At 30.8% G+C, this 12,664-nt stretch overlaps 1 protein-coding gene across 4 annotated transcripts in view; it reads right to left on the bottom strand.

Moving 5' to 3' along the window:
- Positions 1-12,664, bottom strand: part of LOC115239303 (protein couch potato-like) — a 98,323-nt gene that overhangs the window by 61,397 nt on the left and 24,262 nt on the right. The window contains exon 1 of one of the 4 annotated variants that reach the window (XM_029813771.1): positions 282-313. The exons of the other annotated variants lie outside the window; for them this stretch is intronic. The gene's annotated coding sequence lies outside the window, so the exon portion shown is untranslated. Of the gene's footprint in view, positions 1-281; positions 314-12,664 lie in introns of those variants that run through there. 4 annotated transcript variants of the gene reach the window in all.

Raw genomic sequence — 12,664 nt, forward strand, 5'->3', positions numbered from 1 at the left:
ATAATTTTTTATTTTTATTATGATATATTAAAACAAATTCGATATTTGTAAAGACAAATCATTATGTGCAAAATTTTTAAAAAATATAAAATTGTGACTGTCTCTTTCGCTCATTGGAAAAATTTTATCTAAAGATAATCCTACTCTCTCTCTATATATAATTTAATTCTATCAAATTTCCTTTTAGTTTTTTTATCGTATTTATATTAACTCAGTCAAGCAAAAATGTCAAGGCCAAAACAGGCTGCTAAGAAAAGCTATACGTATTATAAAGTACTTACAGAACACCTCTCGTAGTTATGTTGCCCTTCATAGTGACACTAGCCGATCTTTCTTAGCCAAAGGTTAACGACTAACTGAATAAAACCTTGAGTCTTCTCTCACTTTTGGTATGTAGTACAATACCCTACTCCAATGATCAGTGACCTCATTAATATACATACTGAGTCGTTGTATACATACAATATACATACTATTTCTTTATGAAAATATATAAATTCGCTTTTGTTTATTATTTATCTTTGTTCGTGAATCGCGCTCTAATATTGATTTATAACTGACAAATATCAATCCGACATATTTATAAATTTATAATAAACTAATTTATAACAATGTAGAAATTTGTCTCGCTTTGCATTCTCACACGTCCATTAATTTCTTTTACAATTTTACAAGTTATTTGTTTTTATTTGCACAAATATTATAATTATATGTATTGTTTCGCACTAACATAGTAAGATTAATATATATCACTGCTAAATTTAGCCTAAAAAATATCCCGAAACAAGAATCATACCGGTGTCGTAGGAAAACCGCTAGCGCATTTCAGTGTTTTCAGAGTAATATTGTCGGTACGTTGATGGAATAAATTTTAAATACGCCGGAAAAGAGTTTGTGTATTCGCACGTGTTTGCTCACGCGCCGTATCGTGCACGTTTTAGCAATTTACCGATAGGCAGTTTGCCGCGGCAGTAGTGGATTTTATGGACAAATTTTGCCGCCGTCGTTCAGCTGTAGATTCGCGACGTATCGATATCAAGACTGGAATTTTCACCCTGACTCACCCTCGATTACAAGGCACCGTTAGACTATCCCCCTATCGATTTCCAAACAAATGGCTGGACGTAAAAGCACGTATTTTTCACGAAAAAAAAAACCCGCGAGCGGTTGCACTTTTTCATCCGAGGATGTAATTCGTTTCTCGCATTTTTAAATCTTATGTCTCCTTTATATTTTCCTTTTATTGCGATCATTATATGTGATTTGATCGACATCTTTCCATCATTTATTATCATTCGCGATTGATTTTCCTTCTATATTTTCATCATTCTTGTTATATTTTCAAATTACATCTTTATCTCTTCTTCTATAATTTTTATATTTTACTTTATTTTTATTTTTGTATGCACTTTCCTTTTTTTTTAACTAAATACCACATACACATATACATTTTTACATAATAATAATATTATTCAAGCATTATTCATCAATGTTCTTATTAAACTTGCAATTTTATATATATCCCCATTTATTTATTTTTCTTCCACCCAATACAAGAAAGGTTAACGACTAACTGAATAAAACCTTGCGTCTTCTCTCACTTTTGGTATGTAGTACAATATCCTACTCCAATGATTAGTGACCTCATTAATATACATACTGAGTCGTTGTACACATACAATATACATACTGTTTCTTTATGAGAATATATAAATTCGCTTTTGTTTATTATTTATCTTTGTTCGTGAATCGCGCTCTAATATTGATTTATAACTGACAAATATCAATCCGACATATTTATAAATTTATAATAAACTAATTTATAACAATGTAGAAATTTGTCTCGCTTTGCATTCTCACACGTCCATTAATTTCTTTTACAATTTTACAAGTTATTTGTTTTTATTTGCACAAATATTATAATTATATGTATTGTTTCGCACTAACATAGTAAGATTAATATATATCACTGCTAAATTTAGCCTAAAAAATATCCCGAAACAAGAATCATACCGGTGTCGTAGGAAAACCGCTAGCGCATTTCAGTGTTTTCAGAGTAATATTGTCGGTACGTTGATGGAATAAATTTTAAATACGCCGGAAAAGAGTTTGTGTATTCGCACGTGTTTGCTCACGCGCCGTATCGTGCACGTTTTAGCAATTTACCGATAGGCAGTTTGCCGCGGCAGTAGTGGATTTTATGGACAAATTTTGCCGCCGTCGTTCAGCTGTAGATTCGCGACGTATCGATATCAAGACTGGAATTTTCACCCTGACTCACCCTCGATTACAAGGCACCGTTAGACTATCCCCCTATCGATTTCCAAACAAATGGCTGGACGTAAAAGCACGTATTTTTCACGAAAAAAAAACCCGCGAGCGGTTGCACTTTTTCATCCGAGGATGTAATTCGTTTCTCGCATTTTTAAATCTTATGTCTCCTTTATATTTTCCTTTTATTGCGATCATTATATGTGATTTGATCGACATCTTTCCATCATTTATTATCATTCGCGATTGATTTTCCTTCTATATTTTCATCATTCTTGTTATATTTTCAAATTACATCTTTATCTCTTCTTCTATAATTTTTATATTTTACTTTATTTTTATTTTTGTATGCACTTTCCTTTTTTTTTAACTAAATACCACATACACATATACATTTTTACATAATAATAATATTATTCAAGCATTATTCATCAATGTTCTTATTAAACTTGCAATTTTATATATATCCCCATTTATTTATTTTTCTTCCACCCAATACAAGAAATTACATAAACATATTTATATTATAATCATATATTCTTTGAATGCCGCTTATTGATTTCTTTGTTATACTGTTTAAATTGCCCTATTTTTACGTTTAAATATAAATAAAAAGATTTCTTTATATTCTGTATTATAGTATATTATGCATATATACTATGCATAAACACTGCCCATCGTAAGCTCATCTTTAGTTAAATTTAATTAGTATCTTTACACTTATATATAAGAATACTATCAATCCTAATTGCAATATATGAATTTATATATCTTTTATATCCAATATCTTTTATATTATTCTAATAGAAAGATATGCATTTTTTAAATCTATGATATATTATGGAATCGCATCCTAAAATTTAAACAGAAAAATTTATTATCAAGAGGATTGCTACTCTGAAAGTCAATAAACTGTCGATCGAACATGCGCATTAACATATTTAAAATGAATCTTTTGTCCGGCTCATATTCGCAACGTATCATTGATTAGCTGGTTTGTTGCTGGTCATTATTCAGCATGTTTGCCGTAAAATCTAACATAATTAAATGTCGATATTATGACCTGCCCGATTCTCATATTGATTTCGATACGTCATTGTAAAAACGCATATAAACGTCGGCGTTAAAATCAATGCGCGAATAATATAGCAAAACAGGTAATTTAAAAGACTGTAATGACTTTCTGAGTATTAATATGCTGCTCATAGTAATGCCGTCTCAGTGAGAAATATAAAGCGTGTGTGCATTCAAGCGTACACGTGGCTTCACGTGTCTTATAGCTATACGATAGAATATTCTATAAAGTTAAAAGTTAAATTACATACGTATATGTTCATACACTGTTGGCGTAACTTGAAGTGGAAGAATAATCATCGTGATAGAATTAAATAGTAAATAAGAAATATGTATTTTTTTAGTATATATCATACAAAAACGTTGTCTTTATATTAATTAATATTTGTATAAAGAAACTGAATATTATAAATCTCACATAAGTCTATGAAAGAAAATAATAGCATTAAGAAAATAATATTATTTAATATTATATAACACCTATATAATGGAAATATTAATTATCTATATAAATATAATAACATATATATAATATATATTATATATACAATGTAGGATGTTAACAATCATATTTCATATACGATATAAACAAAGCTAAGAAATATTATATATTACGGTGATATAAGATGCTTCATAGATAAGATACTGTTAGGAACAAGCTATATCACGCAATAATTCTGCTGGCATGGCAATGATAATTAATCGGACTGTCGCGACAAGCTTTTCGTCTTTGATTCTCTCCCATTGTCCCATTCCACAACGTGTCCTCCTCAAAGATTGCTTGGATTGTAATAGGGATTTTAATTGCACAAAGAGAATCGTTAGGATAAATCCGGTTTCCAGAAAAATGTGCTAGAAAGATCAACGACGTTTTAACTATTTAATAATAACATATATATAATATATATTATATATACAATGTAGGATGTTAACAATCATATTTCATATACGATATAAACAAAGCTAAGAAATATTATATATTACGGTGATATAAGATGCTTCATAGATAAGATACTGTTAGGAACAAGCTATATCACGCAATAATTCTGCTGGCATGGCAATGATAATTAATCGGACTGTCGCGACAAGCTTTTCGTCTTTGATTCTCTCCCATTGTCCCATTCCACAACGTGTCCTCCTCAAAGATTGCTTGGATTGTAATAGGGATTTTAATTGCACAAAGAGAATCGTTAGGATAAATCCGGTTTCCAGAAAAATGTGCTAGAAAGATCAACGACGTTTTAACTATTTAATTTCCAACAGTGGTGCGATTAAACGACAAATTTGTCAGAATCAAATTTCAGGAAATGCAATTTTTTTATATTTAAGAAACAATGAACTCATGAAATGTACATGCTTGAATGCGAACTGAGAAATAGGATAATTCGTAAAAATGAGACTTTGTTTTAAAAAAATGCTTTGCGTTGCGTGTGTGCACGATTTTAGTCATCAAATTTTAATTAAGTTTTATCTGTTAAAATATATATATAATTGAATGATCCATCACTAATGAGTGACTATTGAATTTATACTTATTTTTATAGTTATACAAAGCGCAATGTAATTATATCTTGTTAAAAACACAAATCAGTTTGTTATTCTTATATATCTTCAAAGAGAAATAATTATTTATTTGAGTTAATGTATGTATACAGTCATCTATATAAACTTTTCAATTTTTTAATAATCTTCTCTTATTAATTTTATGTACTACAGTTTTTATATACAGTTAACAAAAACTTGATAATTTGCAATATGCAAATACGTGACAAAAATATTCTCAGTTTGCACAAGAGCTTGTGTTATTTCAACTGTATATTTTTCCAAACTTTGAAATAACTACATATATATTTAAAATTCCTTCATACACACATCTCGTTGTTTATATATCTAAAAATTCTTATATTAGTATTTTTTATAAAACGAACAATTGATCGAATGGCAAGTCCTGACCCATTTCAGGTACTTTTGTTCAAAAGTGAGAATCGACCTGGATCAATCGACAACCATTGACAAATATGTCTGTTATATCGGAATCTATTCACCTAGTAATGACGCACGACCTGTAAATGTCATGGGTAACGGCGGGATCTATACGAAGGAGAAAGACTTTCGCGATATTCGTGTTATATTTAGAGTCAGAGATTTCAACCTGTGAAAACGGAGCTAAAAATCGCGCGTTCTTAATAAATTTTTAAGTGAGGGTTAACAAAAGTTTATAGAGAACTGTTCGGTTGGTTTATGCAATTAGAATCCATAATTGGAAATTTCCAGCTTTCGTAGCACCAATTTGCAATGATTTAATTTTTGTATTGACCTAATATAATCTCACATAAAAAGTCCGCTTTTAGAAGTAAGTAATTATTTTTTTATGCAAAAGAGAAGTAATAATTCAGAATAAATGCTTGCAAAATGTACCAATCCCAAAAAAAGACATTATTTATTAATTGTTACGAATTAAAAAAGAATTATATTTCAAACATATTGAGTTCACGTCCAACACAAATAATTTGTATTTTATAACTTGAAAATATTGTAACCCCCATTTTTTTCCATAAATGTCCAAAATAATATTATCAATATATTATTAGCACTATAAATACAATAACGGTTAACGAGATTAAGTCGCTTTGAAGAGAAAAGGAAGAAAATAGGAAGCATCAAAACGTATACTAAAAAGATACTACGAGCATAATTTATTTAAACGAATACCCTTAAAGTTTTGTAAAACAGTTATCGTATGTTTCACCGCAAAAGTCGGAAAGATGGAAAAGTAATTACAAAAGTTAACTTTGCCAGTTGAAAGCCAAGGATCGCCTCGAGCTTACGGCTAATTTATTTACTGGAATTCGCTTCCATTTCTTTTTCTATTTTCTCTCTTGAGAAATTAGACGCGTGCAACGCACGAGTCTGATTTAACCATTACAAAACCGACATAGTACGACATAGAGCGGCGTTATCATTTCGTAAAACTAGAACGCGCAATCAGTAGTTGGACCTTGTCAGAAACGTTATTTGTGTTTACTCGTAGAAATCAAAATTTGTATGTCGTAATGTGTATAAGTAATCATGAACGAAGTTGCAAAACGTCACATCTACATCGCATGTTTATCTCGATTCTGCTTATTCCTAAATGGTCGAAATTCATTAATGCATATACGTAATTAGATACCATAAGGAAAGTGGCTTTATTGCTATTAACAACTTAGATCTATCAAATCAGTTTAAAATTTTTAAGTTACAAAATTATCTCTCTCATATAAGAAAAGATAATAATTAGATATATTTCATATCGGAATTATCGGTCGCAAAAGCATGACTAATGTTACATCTTATATGTAGCTAAATCTAATGAGAGTATACATAATTAAACCTATGAGTGCAATATTTGATACAATCGACGACACGCATCAAATTACATTTTGTCCGTAATCGGATTTAATTGTCTCTTTAATTGAGTTTTCTGACGAGGGAATGTAGACTCTTTAATTACGAGGTATAATTCAGCTGCGCGTTTAACACGGCCACTTTACGAATACCGACGACTATTAAACGCGCATTTACGAAGCAATATGCCACCGCCTGTCATTATCATGCAAATACCCCTTTCGTCGTGGTTACAAGAAGTATTCGCACTTGTGATCTAAGCTTCGCGTAACTTGTTTAGTAAACAGACGACATAAAATAAAAAGTTAAGAAGAACAAAACTTCGAAAAAATATGATATATTCTAAGTTTAGCTTTTAGACATAAACAAATTTAATGGGATTTAAATATTCATTTCATTATTATAACTTTTACTTATTTCGCAAAATTATTTTATTATTTTTTTATAAAATAATATAAAAAATAGCTATAAATGAAAAATAAATGAGAAACTTTCTCTTTTTCAGCACGATAGCTTGTTTAAACTTTTAACTAAAATAACAGCTTGCAAAAATAAATGAACAGATTATAAAAAAAGAGATAAAAGAAATATATTCCCTTAATTTATAGATAAAATATAATGAAAATAGAAAATGGCAATAGAAGCCAGCGTCGTAAGTCAGGCGCAAATAAAAATAAAATAAATTAATGTACAATTAATTGGTCAAACCATGCGATGGAATACATTTAAATTTATTGTTTAAAATTAATTAAAAACGGAAGCGGATGTTTCGGTTCCTTTTTTGGACCTTCATCAGCGCGATGCGGAAGAAATTCAAAATAAATACAATATAGTCAATATCGGTCAGGTATATAAGCATAATAAGATGCGGTCAAATATCTAAATGTAATCCTCCGCAGGACATATCCCTCCACGATTGGCAGACTCGTGGTCTACGCGGTCAACATAAAAATGTTTTTTATATTATTTAAAAATTATTAAAGAATTCATATTTTTTTCAGCTATCATTTTTTAGTTTCAATAATAAAGTTGCAAATTTAGTATTCTGATTAATATTTAATAAATCAATAACGCTCCTATTATGGCTTTGCTGTGTGATCGACGAAATTGTTCGTATATTATATCTAATTATATAAATCGTTAAAAATAAGAAATCTAGCATAAAGATATACGGCAGTATTTATATATCAACCTGCTTACAGATACATCACAATGAGTTAATACCCGCATAAAAAAACAAAAAGAAGTTTCGGTGACGTATACCGATGTGTGCCTATCGGCTCATTAAAATTATCGCGTACAGTCGCGGGTGAAATATCGTTTTGTCAGTGGTTCTCAATTTATTCGATTATCGTAGAGTGTTCGAACTTTAAAAAGATCAAAGTTTCATAGGCACAAAAATTCAAAAGAATATCTGCCGAATATAAGAGTATAAGAGTTTCTGCCGAAACTCCAAAGAGAAATATAAGATTTAGCGATCAAATAGCTAAGAATCGAAAAGTTCAAAAGTAAAAAAATCGAACAAAACGCGTTCAAAACTTAATATTTAAAAAATTTACATTTTCATCTCGAACTTTACAGATCAAAAATTTCATAGATTTAAAAAATAAAAAGTCTAAAGAATCACAGATTTAGAAATTTAAATGTCCAAATGTTTCAATTTTCAGAAATCAGAATTATAAAACAAAATTAACGCAAAAATTCGCGAAGATCCGCATGACTCTTATATAATTTCAATAACACAAAGTCACGTAATATTTATAACAGATCTCGCTGTCGTAAATGTCTCTGAAACGTCTCCCGCAGTAATAAATTCGTCCGCAGAAAATGAAAATACTACCGTCACACGTGGCTATAGGAGCGTTTTACTGTATTATGGTCGTAGAGAGGATCGTTCCGCACAAGCCGTGAACACACATCCTATCCATAAGATATATTCAATAGCTCACCCGAGATCGCAACATTTGATTCTTTTATTAGAACTTTTACATTATGAAGCGGCAACTTTGCCTCTATTGGAAAAATAAACGAGATGAACTTTATTTAGAGAACTGCGAAAACCTTAAATGTGCTGAAATCACCATTTTATAACTCCAATTTCTCTTCGATTAATCAACGATTCAGCCCAATTCTCGTCAAAATAGCGTATAGATATGATATATTAAAAAGAATCTTCTAAAAATGTTCAAATAAAAGACAATTTGAATATAATAAATCTTTTAAAACTAAAAAAAAAGACTGACGGATGCTTTAAATTAAAAAACTATACTTATAAAACGGTAACAAAATGGTATGCGCGCTTTATTCGCGCGCAAATTATATTGACAGCTGTCCACCGAAAACTAGGAGAATGTATCCAAACGTGTTGGACAGGTGCAAGATGATCCGCGTGCTAAACACCATTCCGAGTATAAAGTGACAAAATGATGATATTAGTCGGCTTGTCGACGGACACGTTTCAAAATTGCGGCCATTGGCACGGAAAATAAATTCCGGCGGCAGGCAAGTTTCGCACTGTTTCGAACTCTATTCATAGAGAGTATCCACTAACTGACCACGTGGTGCAAGATAGAAAAAGAGATACATGTGTCAGTTGCGACAATTATTCATCGCATGCTGCGGAATCGCTGCGGCCTGACCGCATATTCACGGCGAATATATTCGGCGGTGACTGGTATATATGCCAAGAGAGATAATATATATCATTACTTTGAATTATGCTTTGTGAGATATTATTTTAGATTAAGTCACATTACTTGTCGCGCTCAAAGAAATTTTTACGAGCACAAGTTTTACACTATTCGTTTAAAAATAAAAAAATTTAATAATTTTTATTTATAATACGACTTTAGGATGAAATGATCAATATTTATATCTTGTCTATCGTTCCTTGAGTTTTTTAATCATTACGTCAGTATAATAGAGTCTGGCATATTCATAAATCAGCGCGTTACACGTAAGAATAGAAAATCCTAACCGTTACAAAACAATGCGTTGACGCACTTGCAACAAAAGACGGCGTCAATTCATAGTGCGTCTCGTTGTTGCATAAAGGATTTTTTCTTTGTACTACACGCGTTCGTATTTCGCTCAAGTAGGACGACTTGTGTCGTCTACTTATTGTTAGTATTCAAACCGCCGCTATTAATGAAAAGTGCACGCTTACTTAAACGTATACTGCAACGTACGCAATATCGTCGTCCATTTAAAAAAATGCACTTTTGCACTTTTTGATGAAATGCATACGTCCATCCATCATAATATCAAATTACACATGTATTTATAGAAACATTGTAAATAACAAAGGAATCATCAACGATTATCGAATAAATACGCTGGCCTGTTTCATTTTCTCAAATCACGTTACGAAAATATAATATAATACGTTATACAATATTATACAATATAAATCAACATTTATATCCATGTATAATTATTAACATAATTTTTGTATATAATTAATTTGCCATTACTGCTATAAAATTTCAAAACTTTTTCTGTTTTCAATCATAAAAAAAGTACAGCGTAAAGTGGTTGGTCGGATTTTTACGTAGGCTGTGAATAAATATCCTAATGCTATGGAAATGATGTTAAAGTTTACTTTGCGAATCCCCTGAATAAGCTGTATAGTTATTGCGCGCGACTTTGATTTATAATAGCTTTCTATTTAGGATGGGATTAATTTGTATTGATTTTCATTTTGATTTTTAATTGCTAAATAAAAAATTATTAAAAACATTGAATTTATAAAGCAGATTATAGATAGACAAAAAGAGAGAAAGAGAAAAAAATTCATAAATTTAATTTTGAAAATTAACCAAAAAAAAAAATTGAAAAAAAATTGAAAAACAAAAAGTTGAAAAAACAAAAGATATATTGTACTACATATCGTCTGTTTTTCTCAAAAATTAATTTCAATAAATTGCAACTTCTATTTATATTTGTGATATAAGTCTTTCTTAGAAACCGATTGATTTACATTTTTCCAAAGTTATTAATTTTAGTACTAATTAAGACACATTAATCATGTGCTCCGTGTGTGTTATCAAAATTAAGAAATTTAGAAAAAGTAAAGTTAATTAGTTTGATTTCTGAAAGGTTCATGTATATTCTACTAAATTGTTTTTTATAAAAAAAACATATGTATAAAAATTTTTTTATGGAATGTTATTAAAAATTACCATATAATATATGACCATATAAATGTGTATTTATATATGTCTATAAAATATTCCGACAATTGTTTCAGAGTGACGAATAAATATCTTGCTCTGATCGTGAAAGAAATAGGAATGTCGCTCCATTTTATGTCGTCATGCACGCATCTGACAGGTGCGAAATGCGGCCCGTTCTTTCTACAGGTTTGATGTTATTTCGAATAACGTTGTTACACGAGAGCGAGAACCAGAAAGAAAGAGGGACCGACATAGAAAGAGAGAGAGAGAGAGAGAGGTTGAACGTTCGTGGCGTTTACGGTTTGCTGCTCCCGTCTCGTTCCTCTTCGCTGCCTAACCGTTATACAACATCCGCTCTGCCATAATGCTCTCCCGCTAAAGTCCCAATTCCCATTGTTCATCGTTATACAATCATTCCCGCGAGCAGTACGATGTTCAATGCATCGGCTGCGTTACAATATTGTAAACAGAAAACCGAACGATCGACTGATCGATCGACTGACCGACCGATCAAACAAACGACCAACAACGACGAAAGAGGATCATCCTACGGTGAGAACAACTCAATTTATTGTTGAGTACCGCATGGAGAAATTACGTGTACATGTATTGACACTCATTAATGCTGCTCGCGACCGCTCTTGGATCCGACAGTGAATCCAGTGATGCTCAACGTATGATAGACACAGACTATATAGAGATATTAGAAATTGATAAAATAATACATTAATATCCTCTAAATAATATAATTCGCCAATTCTTTGATGAATTATTTAATGAGTATTTTAAAATCTTTGATTTTCAGAAACTATTAATTAAAACAATCAGCGCCAACACATATCGTAAAAATAAAATATTTTTTACTATTAATAATAATTTAAAAATATTATTATCCATTTTACTAATAAAAATTATTAATATGTATCTGTAGATAATATAAAATTAATAAATAAATATATAATCTTGATACAAACACACAGAATGTACATATACAAATACATACAACAAACACAGCACACATACATATTCAAATTTCTTATTACTTTTTGACAATAAATAAAATAAATCAGTATTATTTTGCTAATGATATTCAAAGATAAGGATGAAGATCACTGTAGAAAACAACCACTAGTGCTTTGCATGACTGTACGGAGTTACTTATTCCGCGTTCACGCTCACGTAAGATAACTCTCAATTTCACGTAATGCAAATCATTAATTGTAGATTTATTCGGTAACAAAAAACACATATTTACATCGCATACGGCGTAGTTTGTGTATTAATATCATTAATGAGCGCTATCGTAAAGTTGTACTATGTCGATCGTTGTTTGTTTGCATATCATGAAATTCAGTGTGTTAGCGACCAATCGCATAAATTAAATCCAACCACCCATCTGCGGAGGATTCGGAACAATCACGTACTCGAAAATTTGACCGCCTCTCCCCCGAGCTCTCTCCTCTATGCCTGGTCGCGCCATAATGAAGTGGTTACACGTCTGTCTGACTAATAAATCGTTAGTCAATGTTGCCCCATTTTGTATACGATTGGGATTTACGGCCGGTTTGGTTATGCAGGCAATTAGGTGATTGAATACAGGTAGTGCATTCTAACTCGCGGTGCTTTTAAGCAGTATTGATATGTCAAAACGTAATTTTATAGCGGTAATAGTGAGACAATCGATATTCATAAAAGTTCATCGATATTCAGTGCACCACTATCGTAACAATAAAATATAAAATATTATATTTTTCTTA

The sequence above is a fragment of the Formica exsecta genome, unplaced genomic scaffold (genome assembly GCF_003651465.1).
Source record: "Formica exsecta isolate Colony F162 unplaced genomic scaffold, ASM365146v1 scaffold37, whole genome shotgun sequence".
Taxonomy (NCBI): domain Eukaryota; kingdom Metazoa; phylum Arthropoda; class Insecta; order Hymenoptera; family Formicidae; genus Formica; species Formica exsecta.